This window comes from Sciurus carolinensis, chromosome 9 (assembly GCF_902686445.1).
Source record: "Sciurus carolinensis chromosome 9, mSciCar1.2, whole genome shotgun sequence".
NCBI classification, from domain to species: Eukaryota; Metazoa; Chordata; class Mammalia; order Rodentia; family Sciuridae; genus Sciurus; species Sciurus carolinensis.
In genome coordinates this window covers 106,209,309-106,230,787 of record NC_062221.1, presented here as the reverse complement: position 1 = coordinate 106,230,787, position 21,479 = coordinate 106,209,309, and the positions used below count along the sequence as shown (strand labels likewise).

The window sequence follows — 21,479 nt, the reverse complement described above, 5'->3', positions numbered from 1 at the left end:
TAGGAATGCATTAAATCTATATAGCACTTTTGGAAGTACGGCTATTTTGATAATATTAATTCTGCCTATCCAAGAACATGGGCGATCTTTCCATCTTCTAATGTCTTCTTCAATTTTTTTCTTTAATGTCCTGTAGTTTTCATTGTAGAGATCTTTTACCTCTTTGGAGATTGATTCCCAAGTATTTTTTATTTTTGAGGCTATTGTGAATGGAGTTGTTTTCCTCATTTCCCTTTCATATGTTTCATCACTTATGAATAAAAATGCTTTAGATTTATGTGTGTTGATTTTATATCCTACTATTTTGCTGAATTCATTTATGAGGTCTAGAAGTTTTCTAGTTGAGTTTTCTGGATCCTCTAAATATAGAATCATATCATCAGCAAATAATGACAGATTGAATTCTTCTTTTCCTATTCATATTCCTTTAATTTCTTGGTCTGTCTAATTGCTCTGGCTAGTATTTCAAGGATGATGTTGAATAAAGGTGGTGAAAGAGGGCATACATGTCTTGTTCCAGTTTTTAAAGGGAATGCTTTCAGTTTTTCTCCATTAAGAATGATGTTGGCCATGGGCTTTGCATAAATAATCTTTACAATGTTGAGGTATGTTCCTACTATTCCTGTTTTTTCTAGTGTTTTGAGCATGAAGGGGTGTTGAATTTTGTTGAATGCTTTCTCTGAGTCAATTGAAATAATCATGTGATTCTTAATCTTAAGTCTATTGATGTGATGAATTACATTTATTGATTTCTGGATTTTGAACCAAACTTGCATCCCCAGGATGAACCCCACATGATTATGGTGCACTATCTTCTTAATATGTTTTTGTAAGTGATTTGCCAAGATTTTGTTAAGGATTTTTGTGTCTATATTCATCAGAGATATCGGTCTAAAATTTTCTTTAATTGATGAGTCTTTGTCTGGTTTGGGTATGAGGGTGATACTAGCTTCATAGAATGATCTTGGAAGGATTCCCTCCATTTCTATTTCTTGGAACACTTTGAGAAGTATTGGAATGAGTTCTTTGAAGGTCTTATAGAACGTGACTGAGAATCCATTTGGTTCTGGGTTTTTCTTGGTTGGTATGCTTTTGATGGATTCTTCTATTTTATTTCTTAAAATTGATCTGTTTATATTGTGTATGTCCTCCTGGTTCAGTGTGGGAGGATCATATGTTTCTAGAAATTTGTCCATGTCTTTGATATTTTCTATTTTGTTGGAGTATAGATTTTCAAAGTAGCTTCTCATTATGTTATATATTTCAGTGGTGTCTGTCGTGATATCTCCTTTTTCATCGTGAATTTTAGTAATTTGAGTTTTCTCTCTCCTCTTTGTTAGTGTGGCTAAGGGTTTATCTATTTTGTTTACTTTTTCAAAGAACCAATTTTTTGTTTTGTCAATTTTTTGAATTGTTTCTTTTGTTTCAATTTCACTGATTTCAGCACTGATTTTAATTATTTCCTGTCTTCTACTACTTTTGGTGTTGTTCTGTTCTTCTTTTTCTAGGGCTTTGAGATGTAATGTTAGGTCATTTAGTTGTTGTCTTTTTATTCTTTTCTTAATGAACTCCATACAGTGAATTTTCCTCTTAGTACTGCTTTCATAGTGTCCCAGAGATTTTGATATGTTGTATCATCATTCTCATTTACCTCTAAGAATTTCTTTTATCTCCTCCCTGATGTTTTGTTATCCATGCTTCATTAAATAGCATATTATTTAGTCTCCAGGTGTTGGAGTAATTTCTTTTTTTTTATTTTGTCATTGATTTCTAATTTCATTCCATTATGATCTGATGGAACAAAAGGTAGTATTTCTATTTCTTTGCATTTCCTAAGGGCTGTTTTGTGGCATAACGTATGGTCTATCTTAGAGAAGACCTGTTGATGAGAAGAAAGTGTATTCACTCATTGATGGATGGAATATTCTATATGTCTGTTAAGTTTAAATTATTGATTGTGTTATTGAGTTCTATAGTTTCTTTGTTTAGTTTTTGTTTGGAAAATCTATCCAGTGGTGACAGCAGACTGTTAAAGTATTCCAGAATTATTGTGTTGTGGTCTATTTGATTCCTGGAATTGAGAAGGATTTGTTTGATGTACATGGATGCATGGTTGTTTGGGGCATAAATATTTACAATCATTATATTTTCCTGATTTATGGTTCCCTTAAGCAGAATGAAATGCCATTCTTTATTCCTCCTGACTAACTTTGGCTTGAAGTCCACTTTATGTGATATAAGGATGAAAACTCCACTTTTTTACTGAGTCCGTGTGTGTGGTAGTTTTTTTCACATCCTTTCACCTTTAGTCTGTGGATGTCATTTTCTATGAGATGAGTCTCTTGCAGGCAGCATATTGTTGACTCTTTCTTTTGAATCCAATCTGCTAGACTATGTCTTTTGATTGATGAGTTTAGGCCATCAACATTCAGGGTTATTATTGAGATATGATTTGTATTTCCAGTCATTTGGGTTTGTTTTTGGCTTTTAACTTGACTTGATTTCTCCTTTGATTTATTTTTCCTTTAAGGTAGTTCCTCCCTTTGCTGACCTACATTGTTGTTTTTCATTTCCTCCTCATGAAATATTTTGTTGAGAATATTCTGCAGCACAGGCTTTTTTTTGTAAATTCTTTTAACTTTTGTTTATCATGTAAGGATTTTATTTCATTTTCAAATCTGAAGGTTAGTGTTTTGGGTATGGGATTCTTGGTAGGCAACTATGTTCTTTCAGAGCTTGAAATATGTTGTTTGAGGTCCTTCTAACTTTTAGGGTCTGGGCTGAGATATCTGCTGATATCCATATTGGATTCCCCCTATATGTAATCTAATGCTTTTCTCTCGTGGCCTTCAAAATCCTATCTTTATTTTATATGTTAGGCATTTTCATTATAATGTGGCTTGGTGTGGATCTGTGGTGATTTTGTGCATTTGGTGTTCTGTAAGCCTCTTGTATTTGATTTTTCATTTCACTTTTCAGGTTTGGAAAATTTTCTGATATTATTTCATTTAATAAGTTTATCATTCTTTTGGTTTGTATCTCTGTACCTTCCCCAATCCCAATAATTCTTAAATTTGGTCTTTTCATGATGTCCCATAGTTCTTGGAGTTTCTGTTCATGATTTCTTACCATCTTATCTGTTTGTTCAACTTATTTTCAAGATTAAATATTTTGTCTTCATTGTCTGAGGTTCTGCCTTCCAAGTGATCTAGTCTGTTGGTGATGCTTTCCATTGAGTTTTTTATTTGGTTTCTTGTTTCCTTCATTTCAAGTATTTCTGTTTGGTTTATTTTGGAAAAGCTGTATCTCTTTGTTGAAATGATCTTTTGCTTCCTGCAGTTGCTCCTTCAACTATTGGAGTGATCATTCATTGCCTGTATTTGCTCTCTTATCTCATCCTTTGCTTCACAAATCATTTTAATCATATATATTCTGAACTCCTTTTCTGACATTTCTTCTACCATACTGTTAATGGATTCTATTAATATAGAATCTAGGTTTGTTTGGATCATTTTCTTCCCTTGTTTTTTCATGTTGTTCATGTATCTTCCCCTCTAACAGTGCAGATCTGGGGTATTGCAATTTTCCCCCTATAGACTTACAGTGACCCTATAGGTTTCCAAAATCTCTTCTTTTAGGGGGAGATTAATATTAGCAGTGCCCAGTACAGACAATATGCAGCCCTAAACCAAATAGCACCTATGAAGACTTAACAATATTGTCATAGTAAACAGAATGAGTTCAATTACTATCTACAAGGTAACAAATAGATTTGCAATAAGTTCTACAGTTTCTAATGGAAGTCAAAGAGGATGGGGAGGGGTGTAGGATGTAACTCTTAGTGGCATAGGAAAAGAGTATATAGAAATTCTAGATCTTAGAAAGAGTGAAAGTTTAATCAAAAGAAATTGGTTGTTAGGCTGGGGATATAGCTCAGTTGGTAGAGTGCTTGCCTCACAAACACAAAGCCCTGGGTTCATTCCTCAGCTCCTCAAAAACAAACAAACAAGAAGTTGGTTGTTAGTAAGAGAAAAGGGAGAAAGAGACTGTGAAGAAACAGGTATACAAAAGGAAAATAGAGCAAGAAAAGTAAAGAAATAAAAACTTAAAACTTTTCAAAAAGGAGAAAATTTAAAAAAAGAGAAATCTACACTATAACGGTCATATATTATTAAAACCTCCCAGTCTTTAGTAGTCTGATGCATGAGAGGTACCTGACAATTAGCTTCCAGTCTCCACCAGGCGTCTCAGGATGGGATTTGCCCCACCTAAAGATGGGAGTCACTGCTTCCAAGATAATCCAAGATGACTGCTCTGGCTTCCAAACGTGTTGGCAAATGGGGAGCTTGGGGTGTGGGCGTGGTCGGCCGGGGTTCCTGGAGTTGCAGTGCGGTCGGTCAGACAGGGGTCCTGGAGGTGGGGTGTGGTCGGTCATGCTGAGGGATTCTGGAAATGGGACTCAGTCAGTCTGGCCAGGGGTCTGACAGGTCCTTGTTGTCTCAAAATAGTGGCAGTCACATGTAACCAAATTTGTAGGTTCTGTGACAGTGGACTTCCAGGCAACAGCAGGTAGCTGGTGAACCACCGACAGTCTGCGGTCAGTCTGCTGGCTACCGGTGGATGGTTGGAAGGTGGACTTTAGATGGTGGGTGAGGAATAGGTGAAAGGCAGGTAATGGGCAGGCAAGAGGTAGACAAATGGTGGGTTATAGGCACCAGTCAGTGAGAAATCTGCACTCAAAAAGTAGTTGATATGCTGGCAGACTGCAAGTGATCACAGTGGACAAATGGGGTAAACAGCAGGGGATTGAAAAGCAGCAAAGACTGCCTCACCAAGAAACAGACATTCTCTGCTTGAAACCTGAGTTATAGAGCAACAAGGAACACAGCCTCCCTCTAGTCTGCCATCTTGGATCTCTCTATGATATGTCTTATTTAATTTTCTAATAATTTTAAATTTTAGACAATTTAGGTGTTAAATATATGAAAATTTCAAACATTAGACTAATACCACTCATAGTCTGTAGAAACATTGACCAAGTCTCTGATAATTAGGGAGCTAAAGTAACCTAAAACAAGAGAATTTACTTCAAAGGAATAAAAAAGAAGTATTTTGGAAAACAATGGAGTAATAGAATTATTAAATAATTTCACTATTTAACTAGACTTGATCAAGCAAATTGCTAACATAGACTAGAAGATACAAGCTTTTATTAAGAATGGCTAAATATTTGTTGAATGTTGAATAACTGACATCTACATTTCAACTGTAACTATTTTTGTGATGACAGTTTTAACTAATGACTTTCGCTCGAATTAAGAGAACTTCACCCCTAATCCCTTAAGGCTCATGTGCTCACAGAAAATGAATATTTAGAACTTGTTTCCTCTGCTGTAATATGCCTTTTCATGCTTCAGGTCTTTTTCCTCTGACTTTATCAGCATCTTTTCATAAGGACATTATCTTACATATTTTCACAATTCCCCAAATTTCAATCTGCATTCTCTATAAATAATGAGCATTCAATAAATATACCTTGGTCTAATAGATGAATTAATTAATAAGAGAAATGATTGGAAAGATGAAATATTATTAATATTTTTGCTCCAGGAAAGGAAATTCAGAATGTTATGTTGTTAATATGATTCAATTTAATTCAATTCAATTCAAAATATATTTAGTAAAGAACTGCTATATTCTTAGCACTAGATATAACTGTTCTAGGTTCTCATTATGAAATTAATTTTTCACAGGTAGCTTTTCAAAAATTGAACCAGATAAGGACATAGAAAATATTATCATGCACTCCACATAGTAATAAGAACTATTTGTGTTAAAAGTAGTTAACAAACAAACTTATTCACGGAAATGTGTTGACTACATTATTGATAACATTGAGAATCCAACTGTACAAGTTATATATCAAGCACATAATTTTTTTCTAAACATAGTATTTAATAAATTACCTAAAGCAGCTTATACATAGAATTAGACTCTCAAAGCACTTTGTGTCTATAAACCACACTTTGTTCATAATCTTCCTGTAAAATAACAATTGGCATACTATCTATCAACATTTAAAGTGAAAATTTAACAAATTATAGTCAATGAGGGATTTGACAAAGCGCAATAACTGGAAATTGCCAATAATCTGCTTCTAATTTGTATTAGAAATGAAAAATGAACTGAGTCATTGAATGTATTTAAAAATGAATCACAGTTTGTATTGTGGTTAATAAGCTTTCAGGCAAGGAATCATACAAAGGTTAATAATACACGCTTAAGGAGCAGGAAGCATGAAAAATCCATCATGGATTTTCATAGGAATATTTCCAAATACCAATGGTAAGGAAATTTGAAATAAATTCTCAAAGTAAAGATTATTTTTGAGGAAGAAAAACTAATATCTCTTACTTTAGTTTTCATATTATCCTATCTGCAAACTTATGAAAACAGTTCATTATCATAAAAAAAAAATCCTTGTTTTTTCTCACTTTTTAAAAATAGAAACCCCATGTAAATTAGAAAATTTAAGACTATATTGACATAGGTTGGAAATATTTAGCACTTGTTTCCTTGAACTATTCATTACTTAGAAGTAATTGATTTGTTCAAATTACAGATTCTATAAGCAAAATTTTTTCAGCATAATTTCTCATTTATGACAAATAATTCATATGGCATTTCCTCTCACTTAATGAACAATCTTGGAATCTCACTTTAAGGTTAGATGCAGTCATTATCAAATTCCCCAAAACAAACTAAAACGCAACAAGCTTACATGAATTATTTTCTGACTTCCCCCCAATTTAGTGATTCTTTTTCATGATATATTTCTCTTCTGGAATTAATAGCAATTTTTTGCAACAAGCAGAAACTGTCAAAGGTAACAAAAAATTTCCCCAAATATAGGAATCCTCTATGTATATTTAAATTCTATATTATTTCTATATAAAATTCATAAATATTATATAGTCTTAAATATATATTCATATAATATGAATTTATATTTGTAAATCTATATTTATAAATTTATTATTCATAAATATATGTATACATTAATTTTATATAAAACAATATATTCTTATATATTATATATTTATATTTTGAATGGGACACTCAGCTCAGAGACTATATTTTAAGAGATTATTAAATATACTCTAAAATTATTTTATATTTTATTAAAATTATTTTCTGGAGATATTTTCTTTGGAAAAAGACAAAACTGGTTGTATATCAGCTTACACATTAGGAACCCTCTGTGGGTTTCCAATTGCAGAGCTCTGATGTAGAACTTAGGTGAACAATGAAAATTGTCACAACCTACATTTATATCTAAATGGATTCACACAGGTTTGGAATCTTATTGGAGCATCTGTGCACTGGTTCTTACCATTATTGTAACTAACTAGAAAGGCAGGCTGTATTGGAGAAGAAACCACAAACAACAAAGTAGCAAAAAGGACATTCTTCATTTGAATTTATTTTTATCCCACACCTCTTGCCATGGTTCAGCTACACAGAAAATTCTGTTATTATCTGCCTTACCTTATTCCCATCCCTCCCTCTTCCAACTACAGAATCATACACAAAAGATTTATCTGTGTAGCACTCTTTCAATCTTCAGATGATAAAGAAGGGAATCTTCTTCATCACTGCCACTTTAACTGGAAAATCCCTTTCTGTTATTTTATAGTTTCTTCTTAAATCAGTCTAATACTACAATTTCAGTTGAATATATTATCATGTCATAACTTATATCTATCTATCCAGAGACACTTGGATATATGTGCACATATATTGAACTAATTGTATAAGTGATACATATATGTATTCTAATATCCAACTATGATATCTATATGGCAAAATTATATGATATATTAAAATGGGAGATATACCACCTCCCATTGTATTCTAGAAATCAATTCTAATCACAAATTCTGGCCACCAATCCTAATCATCTTCTTGCTACTTAGTACAGTGCCTTGGTCAGAGGAAGTTGCCTGATAAATAATTATTGGATGAATGACTGTGTTTGTAAGTGTAAACTCTGAAATCAATTCTTCAATTCACTAATCAAACTACTTGGAGCAGGTTACTCAAGTTTTTCATTACACTAGTCTGCAAAATAAGAATGATAGGATCAAAAATACATAAAAGTTTTAGGAAGATTTAAGTAAGACCACAACATTTTCCAGTCCTAGAGGTAACACTCATGTATAATTATGTGAATGGTCCCTTAAAAAAAATATATATATATATACACACACACACACACACACACACACACACACACATATATATATATATATGTAGAAGAGTTCTTCACACAAAATAAACTTCTTAAAAAAGTTGACATAAAAGTATTACACATATTTCTGTGGCACATTGGGATATTTTGATACATTACGGAATGTGCAATGATTGAATCAGAGCAATTAGCAAATCAATCACATTAGACATTTCTCATTTCTTTGTCAGAAAGATTCAAAAACCTCTCTTCTAGCTCTTCTGAAACACAGAATAAACTGTTGTTCACTACAGTCATTGTACACTGTAGAATACAAGGACTTTGCACTCTCATAATAAACTTGATTGTTTGGTTATTACATTTCTCCATTTTTTTGTTTAGAAATGTATAGTCATGTTTTACATGATTCTGCATAAATTATCACATTATTCATTCCCATTACATAGTTTCCTTTTGTTTAATTTCAGAGTAACTTTATCCTACACAATACAATTTGTTGAAAGATTCTCAGTTTTGGAACAAATCTTAAAGGTATTCTACAAAACCTCCATATGAAGGAAGGATCTACTTGAACAGTGTTTAGCTGAGAAAATCTTGATCTGGAATTTTAACAATCAATGAAGTATATCAGACAGAATACTGACTTAAATTTTCAAGAGGGAGGAAGAGGAAATAGGAAGCACGAAAGAATGGTCTCATTTGTGAGTTAATTGACATTAATGCTTAATAAATTATTCAACTTTTACTTGTACTTATCTATGCTTAGTTATATGCAGTAATATTGTTAGAGTTGGTGGCAAAATATCAAATTGACAAAGAATGTTCAAGTCCTCTGATTGCAGGTAGCATGGGCAGCCATTCCAATTTTCCCTGAACAGCTTGGGTTTATGCCTATATTCAAGTACAAATTACTAATGGCATTCCCTTTCATTTTCAAAATTATCCCAGCTTGGATGATAAATTATTTGGTTAACTTAATTACAAAGGGGTTTTCACATGTTGTATAGCCACTTGACTAAGAAGAGTTCTGGTTGCAAATCAGATAAACTCAATTCAAATTAGCTTTGGAAAAAGAATATTTTAGGGCTCTTAAATATGAGCCACAGGAAATTGAGGAGTGCAGCTGGTTTCAAGGGCTATTCATATTATTTTGTTTTTTAATTTATGTGTTCCAAGTATAAACTGAAATTCTGTTGTTAATTGTCAGAATTTTTTTAAGTTTTGCGAGATCTCTTAAAAATCATAATCATGGCATTATTTTGCTCAATATATAAGTATTCTTTAAAAAAGGAGTTTTAAAGTTTAATTTATTGAATGACATGATATGCAGACTTCACTGACTACAAAGCAGAAACCATGCAAGAAACAACAATCATTCACATATCAGATTTTAACTGACTGTTGGATTATGACAATTTCTCTCAAGTTATATATACCTATATATCTCTATTCAAAGAGCTATATATTTTACCCTTTGCATAATTTTGAATTTATATATATGAGTGTGCATATATATATGTATGTATATAAAGAATTATTATTTCAGCACACACAAACCAATTATGAAATTAACAATATACTGATAGAAGAATACCTGAAAAAATATAAAAGAACTAAAATGTATGGTTTAAGTAAGTTGAAAATTATTTGTATTTTATATATTGTTATAGTACATTTATATACATAGTTGATAGTTTCTGGCATATATACAATTTATATTTGCATATACAATCTATGTTTTATTTACATATATAATTTTATTATGCATATTTATATCTAATCCAAGTATAATTTGGAGTTAAACAGATTTCTAAATATGATCATAGTTCAAAAAATATCCCACTGAACATTAGGGAATATTTTACAATAAACTGCAAGAAAAATGACCACCTAAAATGTATAGAGTTCTACTAATTCAAATGCAGAACACGAAATATTTTATCTGTCATAACAATGAGCAAAATCCAAATTAATCTATAAAACATAACCACCTAAATCCATCAGAAATCGAAGGACACTATTTAACTAAGAGGGTTTATTTCAAACAATGTTCAACTACTCTGAGATAAAAACAATACACAAATTGTTTCAACTTTGAGAGAGAGGGAGGAATGAGTGAGATAACACAAGACCAAATATAACTAGATTCCCATATGTGTCCTCACTCGTGTGTCTATGTGAAAGTAGTAGGTACAGTAGCAGCACTAAGTTACTAAGATAAGGTAAAGACACAGTATCATGATGTAGATCCTGTTCATCTTTTTTTAAAAAATAATTTACTAAATCATTTCTACTGACTTTTTAGTATAAAACATATTATATCCTTGAATTTAGTACCCTTTGACATACATTTTAGTCTAATTTTAGTCAAGATGGAGACAAACATGCCCAACATTGTTACTATCTTCTTACCAAAACTAGAAATTTTTAGCTCTAATAATCAGTATATTAAGCAAACTAAAATAGACATAGAACAGAAAATGGCAACATAAAATTTCACAGAAAATCTGAATACTTAGAAAACTAAACAACTGAGATAAGATACATACTAAAAATTGTTGAGAAATTAAATGATCATACAAAAGATTTTGTGAATTTTCTATATGCTTTGATAGGAAAAAGATAATTTTTCTATATTAATTAAGTCAAAAAATATGATATTATTCTTTGTGAGCCCAAAATTTGGAATAAAATTAATAGCATCAGTGAAACACCTAGTAACATTTCCTGACAAAACAAATAACATAGATATTTGTATTAAACCTCTTGTATGTTAGTTTTCCATGAAACAATTTAAAGACTCAAAGATATCTCAATCAAATTGTCTGTCACACATTTTACTATTCTAAGGCTGATATGAAACTATGAAGTGTGAGTACAAAAATATTTGATAAAACAGAAAATAAACAGTGAAATAAATTCAGTACTATATACTAAAACAAAACATAAGCATTTAACATTCAGTATGGAAGCATTGACATGTGACTTTGGGCTAATTAGTGTTTCAGAAAGATAATACGGAAATAAAACTCAGTGAGATATTTAGAGAATCCACCCTGCCACTCCCTCCCTTCAAATCATCATATGAATTCTTTTGCTTTTGTCATATTGTTTACTTATACCATTTCCTTTTGATCAAAATTGACACTAAAGATTGTCTATTAGCATTGCTTATTCTAATTTATTTAATTCGGATATTTAATGAAATAATTAAAATTCAATCAAGACTAAAAAAGACTCCTGGAGATGTAATTATTAGAGGAAAAATATTTTTCTCTCATTTCATATTACATACAAGAGAAAATTTCAATAAAATTGACTTTTCTCAATATGAAAATTCTATCAGTGAACTTTTAACTAAAGTTTATGTACAAATTACAAAATGTAACATTAAAGGAAAATGAACATTTTATTTTTAAAATGTATTTTCTAAATAAGTATTCGTTGTATGTGTTTATTCAAAAGTATTTTAATCATAATGAAAACATCAATAATAAGTTGTATCAAAATATTTTTAATATAACTTTAAGTAATAAAGATGAAAAATGGATTTTGACTTTAAATACAGAGAGATTTTATGAATTAACAGCATACAAAATTATCTTTGGGCAAATGATATGAGTGAATTTGTAACAAAAGACAAGATGCAAATTCATCAGGACTTCCAAATATTTCTGCTTTGATAGAAGTCCCAGAAAGAAAAAAATTAAAATTTATTAATCATTTTATAATAATTAAAATAGAATAAACAATAATGACATGAGTTTTTGAAAAGCAATTTATTGCTTTGTTTCATACATAGTATCTAAAATTATTTGTATGTTTTACTTCACATACTTACCTTTTTTTTCTTTTTGGTGCGAACACTTATAATCTACTCTCTTAACAATTTCCAGGAATTAAGTCAATTTCAAAAATACAAACAACATTTACTATGCTTACCATGCTGTATAATAAATAGATCTCTTCAGACTTATTTCCCAATCTATCTGAAATTTTCTACTGTTTCACAGGTAACTTCCAACGCCACCTATAGTTAACCACTGTTCTATTCTCTACTTCTATGAGTTCATCTTTACAAAATTCTAGATATAAACTTGACTTAGCATACACCTATAATATATTCACATTTAGAAAATATTTAGAACACTCACAGATACATAGGAAGTTATAAAAATGGGAAAAGTAAAATTTGGAAGAGACAACTCTACAAGTTTTCACAACTATTTATCTAGAACCCTCAAATCCAGATATATTTCAGAATTTAGCTTTTTTTCACCATTAAAAATAATGCAGTACACAGACTGCATTTTATTCAATACGCCCAATGGAACCAATAACGGCACTTTCCAGTCAAATCTATCAGTATGGATATTCACCAAAATGACTACAGACTAAAGACTATAATATCCTTTCATCATTCACATTCAGTTTAGCTGCCAAAAGAAATTGCAACAACCTTAAGAAAAACACTTTATGGATAAGGGATTTTGGACCTGTACTTTAGAAAGCTCAGAATAGGAATCTATTCTCTTCTGTCTGACCCTCCACATGCCATAGGCCTTTCTCTCTAGTGTTAGGGAATTTATTAGTCGTCTTGGCATCCCATTTGAAAAAGAGACAGATTATAACTTTACAGCATCAGAAGTATCATCATCAATCATTTCATGCACCAGGGGCTTTTGTATTCAAAGATTTGCAGTGTTATAGGGCTAAAATGTGTAATATCCTTTGGTTTAGAAGAGAATAGTTGGGATAGGAATTTATACCCTTCTTGTTCAATTCTCTCTTCAGAATCTCCTCCTACAAGTTTAAGAACTGAAAACTAGTATGATCTAGTTGATATTTAAAAATACTTCTCTTAGTCATAGACCAATAATTACTGTATTAGATATACTCACTTATAATCTAGTCTCCATCTTTGAATTATTATTAGTTCTTATAGGGACTGAGAGAAGTAGACATTTAAATATTTGTTGTGGAAAAATAAAACTTTTTTCCTAGTTTTTCTTTATCAGAATTATGATTTTTTTAGGAAATATATAGCAATTTATCTGTTTTACAAACAGGATTCATACATACAATTGGTTTATAGAAGTAACTTTTGAATACATACTAGTGTCACACTATGTGATGATAATTGTACATGGATTATATCAGATCATAAAAGAAATCTCCAAACATGTGGGTGACTTTAACATTCTTGACTTATGTATATGAAATGGAGACTTTGATACAGAAACAGATTGCACAAAATCACAACATTAATCCATAATAGCAATAGGATTTTGACTTCTGAAAAAGGTGCTCTTAACCATTATGGTACCCAACTGTTTTAGAAAGGCCTATACTTCAGGAATTTTCCTGGTATTATAGTAATAAAATAAGTGTGTATGCCTGACATTCACCATAAAGGATTTGACTTTGATAAATAATTTGAAATAGAGTGTATTGCCAAGAGAATCCCTAGCAGTAAACTTTTCTGAGTTTTTCTGAGAAAACCCTGGATCGCAGACAAAGTAGAAATGGTGACTTTACAGTATTTTATATACTGTGGCAAAACCAGTGGGGAAAAAGATAGAAAAGCACACTGAAATAGTACACAATTATTCAGGAATTTACTAGTCTTGTCTTTTTATAAATCTTTGTCTGATATTTTCCCTAGCCATTTCTAGAGCTACTGTTGTAGATTCTAGAACTACAGATTATTTTCTGACTTTTTCATATCTGTAACTACTTTAAAATAATACGGACTTTTCATCCCTTTTAGTTAGGTATATCTATTTATGCAGAAAAAAATGAATTTTACATTGATAGTAATTTTGAATAAGTAAAACTATCTCAATGGTCAGTTTTTTAAAGGCAGTAATAAATTCTAAAGCACAGGGGGTAGCAACAGTTATATATGACAAATGATCTGAGTGACTCCAGCAATGTTATAATGTAATGAAAACGAGACATTGATTTTGTTGCACAACCTATTCCTGAATTATGTAATGCATCATTCTATCTATAACAATTAAAATTATAGAAAGTTTTTTTTTTACAAAATATTTATGTCAATTTATGCCTTAAGTGTGGACAAACATTTATTTTGCACATTATGTAAAAATACAGCAAGCAAGTTAGTGTCTCATGTCATTCAGATTATTTGGTTATTAAAAAGAAAAATATGACTCAAATTAATTTAATTAAGAGGGAAATATATTTAGAAATGTTGCTGTTAATGATGATAAAGATGATGTTGATGAAGGCGGGAAATGGCAACTTGCTGAAGGAACTGGTTCTGTTGCTGCTGTGGGCTAAGCAGAAAAGACACCCCACACTGTGCATTTGAGGTCATCCTCGGAGCCTGAGGACACTTCTAATCCAAACACAACACAGTGCCAGAGCAAAAAGGAAATATTCAGAGGTTGATGATGGGCTACCATCAGGAGGAGAAAAACCACCAAAGAATGAAAATGGCCTCTTGTCTTCTATTAAAAAGTTTCTTAAAGGAAGCACACCCAAGGGTCTTGCTAAATTGCTTAGAACCTTGCTAAGTTGCTGAGACTTATCTCAAACTTGAACTACTCCTACCTCAACCTCCTGAGCTGCCGGAATTACAGGCATTCTTTTTCTTTGCTTTTGGATTTTCACAATGAAAAGAGAAAATTCTTCGAAGAGGAGTAGAATTGAACGTGATATAGGTAATACTTTGATCACATCATCACCAAGAACAGGAGAAAAGTCTTATAAACAGATATCTCCAGAAAGACAGAAAAGTCAAGTAAATGGAGAAGCTGGTAATAACGAAATGACAAATCAACATGTAAAACAAAATGGGAAATTAGAAGAGAATCCTTCCTCTGGCAGTCCTCCAAGACTACATTTTTCGGGACCATATTTTCTTCTGTCTTCAAATTTTTTTCACCAGCAATTAAAAACGAAACATCAGGATCAGATTCCCTATGAGAGGCTATGGAAGCTGAAGAGATGATAAAGCAACTTGGTATGGAACAGGTGGATGAGATCACTACCAGTACTACTACTTCAACTAATGCAGCAGCTTACTCAAATCAAGCAGTACAAGTGAGGCGATCGATAAATAATGGTTAGAAGAAGCAGAAGAAACAGTTAATCATGATATCCAACTCCTTACAGCATCAGTAACTCCAGAAAGTGGTTATTCATCAGCCCATGCAGACGCCACCTATGAAGAAGACTGGGAAGTATCTGACCCCAATTATTTCATCAAACATGTTCCACCACCGACAGAAGAACAACTAAGTAGGAAACCTGCTCTTCCAACAAGAAGCACACCAGAATTCTCCTTCTCCTTACTTTTAGGCCTGGATGAAACAGTAGGGCATTGAAGCCTAAATGATCGAGAAGATGCAGCACTTACCTTTGCAGTCCTTATCCAAGATGTCATTTATCAGATTTATGTGAGATTAAGAGCATCTTCAGGGAATTCCTTGAACAAATGTCCCAGATGTATGAGATCATTCTTTTTAGTGCTTCTAAGAAGATGTATGCAGACAAGTTACTGAACCTACTAGACCCTAAAAAGCAACTGGTCAGGCACCAGCTTTTCCACGAACATTGAGTTTGTGTACAAGGAAACTATATAAAGAACTTAAATATCCTTGGTAGGGATCTTTCAAAAACTATAATAATTGACAACTCACCACATGCCTTTGCATATCAGTTATCTTTGGTCAATGACTTTTTCAGCTAGATATTACTTTCACTCAACTTTCTAAAGAAGTGTGTTACTCATTGTTTTGTTGTCAATTTGCCTGAAAAACAGAAGACTTCATCTCATCAATGAAGAAAACATTTCATTATGCCTACAAATCTTTCCAGCAAGCATGGAATTCTTCATAAGGACGAGATCTCTTCCACATCTGTGTCAGTCACACAAAATCTGAAATGTAAAGGACACTGAAGACTTTGTTTACTTGTACTAATATGATGGTGTTATATCCTACATTGTTAACGAGTTAAGGTTTTCTGACCTGACTTCTCTTTTTCTTCCTAGGTATTTGTTATCTTTTAATCTTGTGTGTTTAAATTAACTTAGTTAATAGTTAAACACCAAATAACATGCAAGCAACTAGGAAAGAATGTTTATTTTATTTCCCCTTATTGGGGAAGAGTGGACTGGGAACAAAAATGTATGGACCAAAAGACCTTAGGTTGACATTCATTTACTTTCTTATTCCTCTTATGAGTTATATTTGAGTATAGTGTGGTTTTAGTGCTGGTATACTTGATTATGTCCTTACTTTTCATGTCTTCCTGTGAGTTGAAAGCCCGCTTGGAATTTGTATAAAATACACTTAAAAATTTTAGAGTAAGAAACATAAAACTCAGGATGACATTTTTAAATACTACTTAAATTATTATTAGAATCCAAATATCACTGACTAGGATACATTTTTATAAAATGTTTCTCCGTATCTTGAATTGAAATTATTTGCCAAAAGGCAAAAGTTCTGGGGTTAAAATGATTTGAGATCTTTTTAAAAAGAGGATAAGAGAGCAAAACAAGTTTATACTAATTTATGGTTTTGAGATACTAGTATTTTAAGATACATTGGTGACTCCCAAACCTCACATTTCATTAAAATTACCCTAAGGAGCTGAGCGCAGTGACACACACCTGTAATCCCACAACTCTGGAGGCTGAGGTAGGAAGATTGAAAGTTCATTTGAGGCAACATGGTAAGACCTTGTCTCAAATTAAAAAAAAAAAAAAAAAATTAAAAAGACTGGGGATACTGGCCAATGTAGAGTGCCCCTGGGGTCAATCTCCTGTGCTGCCCTCCACCTACCCCAAAAAACATTGTTTTGAAGAGCTTTTCAAATAGATTTTCAAAACCTACCTCCAGAAAACTGTCTCAATGTCTAAAGTGGGACCAGAGAGGTTTTCCCCCGCTACAGAGTTGTATATAATGACGGGATCTGTTGTTATGTATTCATACATTATGCAATATAGCAATATAAATTGGAGAGTTTGGTTTTTTGCTTGAATGCTTTTTTGGGAGCGTGGGGCTATTGGGAATCAAACTCCAGGGTACTTGATCACTGAGCTACATCCCCAGTCCTGTTTTGTCTTTTAGTTAGAGACAGGGTCTGAGTTTCTTAGTGCCTTGCTTTGAACTTAACGCTCCTCCTGCCTCAGTCTCCCAACCTGATGGGTTTATAAGCATGCACCATTGTGCCTGGTAAGAGTTTGGTGTTTTTCAAAGCTCTTGCTGGTGATTCTAAAAGTCAGGTTTGGGAAATCCCTGTTTTAAATGATGAGACAGTGGTTTGAAAAAAGGTAACAAAATAAGTTGATCAGAAATATCTGTGGTAATTTTAATTTTTTTGTTTGTTTTTCCCTTTTTAAAAACTAGAATCAGATTTCACAGAACTTATTCAAGACACATGGAAGAATAATAAAGAAGATTGAGGATATTGCTCTTTATAATTTTTGTCTTTCATACTTTTTTTAAGAGTTTTCATTTCTAGGACTTGGAATAATTGATCATATACACAACTGAAGGACATGTTCCTGAACAAAACCATTATATATAATATATATGTTTATATACAATATATATATTTACATATATATATATATAAAACTAAAATATTTCACTATTTTTATTTTATAAATCTTTGTAGAAATAAGTAATGAAATACTTTCATCTTTTGAATGGGATTTTTCAAGGCAGTGTCCTTTTAGCATTAAGGTAGGGGGAGTTAATATTCTCTTTCCTCAAAAATCAGTATAAAGTCATGGACATTTAAAAATCTTAATTTCTACTTAATTACTGTGCAGTATAGCCATGAAAAAGTAATGTAGACTTAGTTTTCTCATCTTCAAATGCCATGCTCACCCTACCTCACAGGGTTGTTGTGGGGACAAATAAAACTTTTATGGAAACACTTTTCTTTGATGAATTTTATCAGCTATCAGAAACAATAAAATTTCTAACAACTTAAAAAAAAAAAAAGATGATGTTGATGGTATAAAATTGTCAGAGGACCAAATGGGAACACAAATGGGCATCAGATTTTTCACAGAAAGACTCTTCATACAGTCTTGGTAAATTGATTTGGATCCACCCTTAGAATAAATGAACTCGAACTATTTTTCAATCTGTCCCTCCTTTACTCTATTGAATAAAATGAAAAAGATAAAAACAGAACACATCTATCCCCATATGCAGACACACTCACAGACACATGCACATACACATTAATGGGGGTTGTGGGACTCTTAAAAGAATTAACCTAAGTTCAGTCCAGTGGTAATACCAACACTTCCACCTACTCAGGATCTGAGGCAGGAAGATCTCAAGTTAAAGGTCAACCTTGGCAACTTAGCAAGACCCTGTCTCAAAATAAAATAAAATAAATTAAAAGGGATGAAAATGTATCTCTGGTAGAGCATCCCTTGATTCAATACCCAGTTCCCCAGTGTGACCAAAAAAAAAAAAAAAAAAAAAAAAAAAAAAGAAAAAGAAAAAGAAAAAAACAAAGAAAACAAGGAAGGGAAGGAATTTGTATAAATCCTGTTTTATGAAAAGTCATCCTGGGCATTTAAAATTGATAAATTGATTTAGATCTACCTCTAGAATACACACATACATATGCCTTTTTATATGTAATTTCTTCAGAAATTCAAGACTAATATCCCTACAGTGTTAGTATTTTGGAAAACATATTTTTTGATATTTGAGTCAAATACTTTTCAATATGATTTCCAAACTTGATACTCAAATATTGTTTGCCAAATTATTTTTCTCACCAATCCCACAATACTCCATTGCATGGTAACATTTACTGTAGTGCCTGATTTGCAAACAAAACTGGTATGATGTTATCACATCCTTTCTCTTCCTCACACCTTCAAATCAAACAATTTTTACTTTGCTCAGAAAAATTTGGTTCATCAACCAAGACATCTCTGGGTATCAGTCCTCTCCAATAGCTAAATAAATTCATGGGGATACAGTGGACATTTTTCTTTTGGGTTATTAACAATGAACTGCATGCATGTTTTCCTTTTTCAACCTGGAGAAAAAATATTTCTTACATGGAGTGCACTTTTAAGGCTAAAATATTCAAACTGAAGACATGTCTATCTACAACAGGGAATTTTTTTTTAGGAGAACTGGCTCATTGTTATCCTAATTATAGACCAGTTAAATGAACCCTCTGTAATAATTACCTATAGAACTTAAGAATAATAAAAATCAATTCTACATTCTTTGAAGCCTACGTTTCAGTGTGTTAATTTTTAAGTATAGTCACCTAAAGAAATAAATTAATTTGTTATACGATGGCCATTTTTAAAAGTTTTATGAGTGTGTCTGTGAGTTCTTATCTTTCTATCATTATTGTTAGGCTAAACATAAGTTAGATGAGTACCCTGAATTTGACTAGGTTCATAATGAAAATGATAGTGCAAATATTGATCAGATAATGTTGAATATATTTGACAATATTCAGAAAAGCTTTATTTATTAAATTATACAGTTGAACCATGATTTTTTCCAATTCTAAACCTGGGTTTATATGATATATACATATTTAAGGTAGTTTGGGGTCAAACTATGGACAATGTCATTTGTTTCTATAGAATAAAAATATTAACGGAGAATATTATAAATTACTTTCCAAGTCATATAAAATGTTTTCCTCTCCAAGAATGTTATTGCATGAAACCAGGTTACCAGGCATGCAGACATTGATTGAAAAGACTAAATTAAAATGATAAAGAAGAGATTTGACCCAAGATATTAGGTAAATGTAAAAGCATAGAGAGTAGGAGATAGGATTACCTTGAATTATTTTAAGATTATACACTCTTTTGACCTTTAATATTCTGAATGCTGTTACTTAATATTATTTAATCATTATTTATGTCCCCAAACCAATGTATGATTTAACTTTTCTCCCAATTAAACTTAGACCTCATGAGTCAAACCCAAATTATATTTTTCTGATTCTCTGGCAGTATATTTGTAACTCCTGTTATATCTTTTATTTCCAGTCCGAAAATTTTTAGCCACAACAATTAGTTTGGGGATTTATGTGCTTAAGCCAACATACATTACAGATAATGTCAGTTAGATTCACTATATAACTTTACTCTTTAATTTCAGAGTAAATCTAAGTTAGAACTCTGCCTCCAATCACATTTCTCACAAAGTATCACAATAATTTTTCTAGTTTTTGCATATGTGCACATGCACTTTTCTTTCCCTATTATGACTATTTATGTGCTATACATATTTTTGTAAGGACATCCTCTCTATTTATGAACTTTATTTCATCAACCTTAAATTATGCAGAACATAGAATTTGGAGTTAACTCCTCTTTTTCCTGTATTTTCATTTGTCTCCCTTTCCCATACTATGACAGATTGTAAAAAATGGTTGTGTTTTGTCAGGCAACTGTGATATAGGTGGTATGGTCATGAATTTTGAGGATTGTTCAGTGAAATGATGATAATCTAACTTGACTAAAAAGAAAGTAAGAACATTAAGGGACTGAGAAAAAAATAAAAATAAATTAGGGTCAACACCTTTGGGTCATGGTGGGTACTTGGTTGAAAACTTTAAGAAAAAAAAAAAAAGAAAGTAGGTGGTTATCAGAAAGTGTAATTGTAGTTCATATTATAGAAAACTTGGAAAAAGTCTAAAAGTGTGTATAAGTGAAAATTGTGTGTTTGAATTCCAGTGAAGAGTAAAGCATTGCAAGTGAACAGATTAATGAAAAGCCATGCTATATGGTGGATTAAATTAATATATATATATATATATATATATATAAATTAAAAGGAATAACATCAGGGTAATATTACAAAGATTAGGAATGACTCTGCAAGAGATGACAGGCAGTTGTGTACATGGCAACATTAGGATAAAATGAGGGACATTTTAATCTAGTATCACATGTTTCAGTGAAAGAGTGGTTCTTTGCTACGAAAAATAGCTATCGATTTGAAAGTTGCAATAAGGAACATAAAGGACAGCTCATCCACTTGCAAATTAAAAGTAAAAGACCATGAAAGAGAAAATAGTCACCCTTTGAAATAGGCATAGAGGAGGGAAAGTCTTTAGGGGAGTCAGGTCTTAGGTGGCACAGAAGAATAATCAATTCAAGAAGATGCAGAAATACAGGGAATATTTCTGATACAACTGAGTTGCTGGTCATATAGAATAGTTAAAGACTTGATTCAAC

At 31.8% G+C, this 21,479-nt stretch overlaps 1 pseudogene; it reads left to right on the top strand.

Annotated features, from left to right (window-relative positions):
* The window catches only part of LOC124993722 (CTD small phosphatase-like protein 2), a 132,477-nt pseudogene extending 116,506 nt beyond the window's left edge, over positions 1–15,971 (top strand).
* Positions 15,972–21,479: the final 5,508 nt, after the last annotated feature.